At 29.9% G+C, this 6,057-nt stretch overlaps 1 long non-coding RNA gene across 1 annotated transcript; it reads left to right on the forward strand.

The window, feature by feature from the left end:
- The first annotated feature begins 3,513 nt into the window (after positions 1-3,513).
- On the forward strand, positions 3,514-5,133 carry LOC124886444. Its single transcript, XR_007043618.1, has 2 exons — positions 3,514-3,737; positions 4,856-5,133. It is a non-coding gene; the product is annotated as an uncharacterized LOC124886444 (long non-coding RNA).
- Positions 5,134-6,057: the final 924 nt, after the last annotated feature.

The following is a 6,057-nucleotide window of genomic DNA, read 5'->3' on the forward strand; positions in this document are numbered from 1 at the left end:
AACTAACATATATCCTTCATATTCTTTGAGGAATTCATCTTTGTGCATCATGGTACATTCATTAATCGTATACCGCACATCAACTATTAGATGGAATAATCGGTTCTTGACCTTGAACCAATTAAGAAGGAAGGAATAATCATAATTTATTGGCCTAATGCATACAAGTGCTATTGTATGCAACATATTATATTTCAGACCAACACATGAAGCTTTGTTCTCATTAACAATGTTTAGCTATTTATCGAAGGCATTCAATGTCAAACCATCATCACCAAGATTGTTTTGATTACAAAATCTGAAAGTTATGCTCTTAACTCAATTTTATTGAGCAAACAACTTTATGAATGCCAAACTGCAGGTTGGTCCAACTAACTTATCATGAGAGCAAACGACATAAACAATCTTGAAGAATCTTGTATTTCTTCAATACATGTCTAATATTCAATATGCGCATCTTAGAGATGTCACAATCGTTCATATCAATTTATGAACTTTTATTCTAGTAAATTTCAAGTTTACCATGACATGTACTTTTTTCTTTAGTAAATTTCAGATTTACTATTACATGAATAAATTTTAGATTTACTACTTTAGAAGTAGATTCAAAATAACTCTTCTCAGTTATTTTGCCTCATTCGAAGGTGAGTTGTGAGACCATCACAATCAAGTGTACGTTTACATTAATAAGTTTCTCATTCCCCAGGAATGGAATATAATCATATCTTAAACCTATGAAATTATAATAGTTTATAACCTCTTTCATGATATTGCTACTTCAGGCGCAAAGAGCAAATCGAGGCATACATATAATATAGAGAATTTTTCTATAACATATTTTATGATCATAATATGTGTGTGAAAATATCATCACTTTTGATGATCATTGTCATATTTTCTCCCCATGCTTATATTTGTGCATTCAATCACTTGTCTTCTTTCAATAATGAAGCAAGTTGTCAACTTTCAGATTTATGCTACCATATTCACTTCATAGAATAGAGCATATTAATGAGATATGTTTCATGACTTTTTATCAAACACCTATTATTTTGTCTTAACCATCATAATATCATTAATATGGTGTATTGAAATTCAAACTCAATATCTTATTCATATAATGGTGTCTTAGGCATGAATCAATGAGACTTGAACCCAACATATTATCATCTTTTGATAATATTGTTCTTGAGGAGTAAATTTAAAATATAAATGGTTCCAATCCAATTATTTTTCCTCAAACCCAACAATAATTATATTATTAGTAGCAAAAGACAAATAACATAAGGAATTACTAACCTTGAAATTCTTTAAATTTATACTCTCACCTTGTTTGGTAGAGTCTCGTGCTAATAACGTGTTATAAAACAATAAAGAACAAGAAGTGTTATAAAACAATAAAGAACAAGAAGAAGAATAGAGAGAATATAAAAAGTAATTCTTATTTCTTATTTTGAGGGATTTCTTGATTGATGAATTATAATGAAGAAAAACTCCTTTATTTATAGCGGAAAACTAACCTTGGGGTTTTAACTTTTCCATAAATAGACATACACAATATGGTAAAGTAGGTATTCACTATATATGATAAAGTAGACATTCACTATATATGATATATTTATAACAAACGAGATTTTTTTTGTGTTTTGACATGATATAATAGTCATCTGCCTATACTAAATTTAAAAATTTTAAAACTCAAAAACTGATCATTCTAAACCCTAATTATATATTATAGAAAATGATGTATGCTCATTAGCAATATAAATATCGAATATATTTCCATCAAATTTTCTATTTTGAAGCCACAAATTTTATTTTTTCAATCAACATACAGATTTTCTTAAAATAATCTACACTAGATTGAAATAATCATAAAAGGTAATTATAGATTATGCTGTATAAAATGGTTAGCAATTTCTTGAGTAAAGAACAATCATTATTTATTTATGCTATCATCCCAATTTCCTGGGCATTCACACTTTTATGACAAATTAATTTTATTTTTTTTGGAGAATAATATAGCAATCAAGAAATCACAATTCCAGTCATAGTTCTAGGTATAATATTGAGTGACATTCTAAAAGTTGTAGTTTAAAGGAAAAAATATCTAGTTGAACAAAAAAAAGATAAAACTTTCCAAATAAGGTTTCTTTAACTGATTAATTATGATGAATCAACTTCGAACACCTTTATTAAGATATTTTCAAATTTTAAAAATTATTTACAATTTAGCTAGTGGGGTAAACGTCCAAGTTCCAACTTGTGTGCTTCCCTATTTTTCTCTCTCTTTACAACTTTCACACAGGCTATTGTAATTCATTTTGTGAAGAAATGCACAAACCTTGGATTGTCACCATTAACGTGAGAAGAAGAGGAGAGGACTACCTTTCTTGTTTTATCCATACTTCAACATGTACAAGATGGGGTTTTAGGGGTGGTTTGATAAGCGAGATAGGATAAGTAAGAATAATATTTCATGAATTGAAATATTTTGTGAGATTATTTTATTTTATCTTTATATATGGGATAATAATATACATCACTTTAGTACAAATTCACGAGTTAGCTGACACTCAAAGCAAACATCCGAAATTATTATTCTTATTCCATATAATAAAATTAATCCCAAATATACTATCTCACACAATACTAAGTACATTTGTGGCCAACTAATCATCACTCATTTTAAATAAAAAAGACCTATCTACTACAAAAATATTTACTAACTAGGAATTTCTAGAGAAATCTTAATTTTTCTAACACTCCTCCTTAAGATTTTTATTTGAAACTCCCAGCAACGATCTTTGAAACTCAAACTTGTTGGTGGGAAGAGACTTGATTGGAATATCGGCTTGTTGTTCTTCACTTTTGCAATGCATCAGCTTAACTTCGTGATTCTTTTCGATAGCATACACTTAGTTGATTAGTCAAGGTACATACAAACTTCTCCGTCACCATCAAAACTTAACTTGTTGGTGGAGAGAAAGAGAGCGGTAGCACACACTCAGTTGATTAGTTGTAATGACCCTTACGGTCATTTTTCTGTATTTTTATATAATTTTAGTACTATCTAAAGGTATTGTGGATTGTTTAATTTAATTTGGCAATTGGTAGAAATAGAATTTAGTACCCTTCTAGAATATTTTTGATTTTGGTAAAATTCTTTAAGTGATGATATATTTATATCGCTTTATAATAGACTTTTATAATTTATTAATATTTTATGTGAAAATAGTAATTTTAGAAGTGTTAAAATATTATTATATAATAGAGATTTTGTTAGAAATAATTTTTATTGATTATGACATTTAAAATATTGTAATTATTTTATCATAAATTTATACAGTACCCGAATATATACGCAATATAAAAAATTGTTACTTGTGGTAAATATCACCCCACCTGGGAAATGATATGTGGACAACAACAAATTATGGTTGGCAGCCACACCTTTGCCTTTACTTTTTTGACTAACCTTTTCTTTATATAGACATAGTACTTGGCATTAACTTATTCCATAAAACTTTCTTTAACAAAAGCATCTAGTGTAGTTTCTTATTTTTTGCACATATTGCACGAATATATGTGCATACTTTATGTATCAATTTGTGAGCGAAAACCATTTGAACATCAAACAAAAATATAGTTAATTATCTGAATCAATTATTCAAGCTCGGGTTTTACTGGCATTATTTGAAGACTTCGCGAAAAGATATTATAACTTTAATGTCCAGGTAGGTTAGGTTTTTCCTATTTTTAGATTGAGCTTAATTACTGAAAATGTAAACTATTATGTTAGCCTTGGATAAATTCTTTTAGATGAGTATTTTTTATATATATATAAATTGTCTAATTTATCTGGATTAGGACCTTGTTTTAGTAAATTTTTTTGGAAAAATTATTTTTTAAATAATATAACATCTATCACTTTGGGATGTAAAATTAAATTGCAAAATTTTGAATTTATACCTTTTAAATTAAGGTTAACGGATGATTATTTAGACATTGATATTGTTATGATATGGTATGAATTTTAATATTGTTGATGGGTATGGTTACTATGAGTTCCGGTTCGAGTCCGGTAATAGACTATTATGGTTACTATGAGTTTCGGTTCGAGTCCGGTAATTGATTATTATGGCTACTATGAGTTTCGGTTCGAGTCCGGCAATAGACTATTATGATTACTATAAGTTTCGGTTCGAATCCAGTAATAGATCATTATGATTACTATGAGTTTCGGTCCGATTCCGGTAATTGATCATTAAGGCTACTATGAGTTCCGGTTCGAGTCCAGTAATTGATTATTATGGCTACTATGAGTTCTGGTTCGAGTCCGACAATTGATTATTATGGTTACTGTGAGTTTCGGTTCGAGTCCGACATCTGATTACGGTTGTGGTTACTTAAGTTTCGGTTCGAGTTCGGCATCTGATTATGAATTTCGGTGTACATCTGGATGACTATCATGATTTATTGAAACCAGTGCAGTTATAGATTATTTATGTTTATTTCCATTACCTGTGTGTTCCACCGGCTTATGGGGGTATGGTTGGGTTAGTTGTTTTCTTCAGTGTGTCTAGAGGGCTAATGGAGGCCCAGATAGGTTATGTTTGATTTATCTTTTATTTTTGCATTATTTACTTTCTGTATTGCTTATGTTTATTCCTTTACGGTCGTTGCGTAGCTTGGTAGTTGTTTCGTTTTCCATCCCTATTTACTAATGACTCAGAGTACGCCCTGGTATTGTAGTTATACCCTTTTTGTATTGAGCTTAGTTGGTCGACGATGCCTACTGAGTACCCATTGTTTTGGCACTCATGCTACATTTCTGCATTTTTTCCTGATGCAGATTCGGGTACTAGCAGTCGATGTTGACGAGATTCCTACCTTTCAATATTGATTCAGAGCAAGCTGAGTTCGTTGTCGACCGAGGTTGATCCTCCTCTATCTACTCTAGTTAGTCTTTCGCACTTGAGACTGCTTGTGTATATTGTGTACATTTTAGATTTTTGTCTAGTACTTTTGGTATCTGTTAGTAGTGGGTCTAGTACTGACTTTATCAGGTCGTTGGTCCTTTTTCTTCATCTCCTTTGATATAATATATGTGCTCCCTTCTTAGTTTTCTCTTATTGTTTTTGTTCTTGTCATTACACGTAATATTTTCTTTGGTCTCTGTCTGTTAGCCCGTTACCTATCATTTCGAACTATGGCTTGGCTTGCCTACTGATGGGTTAAAGTAGGTGCCATCACGACCTGAGAAATCGGATCGTGACATTAGTTGAGGTACATATAAACTTTTACATACAAACTTTTCCAACACCATCTCATAAGGAGAATATAAACCACAACATCTTAATTGTGAAATTGCAGATTAGCTAGGAGAAAATTCTGACAGTTGTGAAATCAAAAATAAAAACTATTTCTATTAATTTCATATAAGACAATTTGCATACACAATATACCCAATTCATAAAACTTTTGCCATGAAGCTAAATAAAACATAATGCACCAACTTGTTTTAGAGGTACGAGTTGTATTTCAACTTTCAACCACTAACAACAACAAAAGTTATATTTTAACTTAACCCGCACACTAACAACAACAAAAGTTATATTTCAACTTCAACGACAAACACACAAAATTTATGAAGTCTAATTTATATGCATGTCATTAAAAATAGAAAAAATAATTCATTATCAACATTATTGCATTAAAATACAGAAAAAATATAAATAATTTATGATTTCTTTGTGTCAACCTTATTATCACCAACTTTGCCAACACTCACATTGCACTTGGATCTTCTAACTTTAGCATTTTTATAATTTTTTATTTTTAATTTTTTCGTTTTATGAGCGAAAATTTCATCTTCAAAATCAGAATCTGAAGCTTGTTCAACAACCACCTTTTTTCTCTTATCAACCATCTTATATTTTGAAATAACAATCTTTTTTGACACTAAATAACTTTGCATGTTGAGTTGTGATTGCTTCAAGGCTGGTGAATTTTTTGAAAAATCAATTCTGACCGATAAAATTTCATTTTGATTAT

Source organism: Capsicum annuum, chromosome 8, assembly GCF_002878395.1.
Source record: "Capsicum annuum cultivar UCD-10X-F1 chromosome 8, UCD10Xv1.1, whole genome shotgun sequence".
Taxonomy (NCBI): Eukaryota; Viridiplantae; Streptophyta; class Magnoliopsida; order Solanales; family Solanaceae; genus Capsicum; species Capsicum annuum.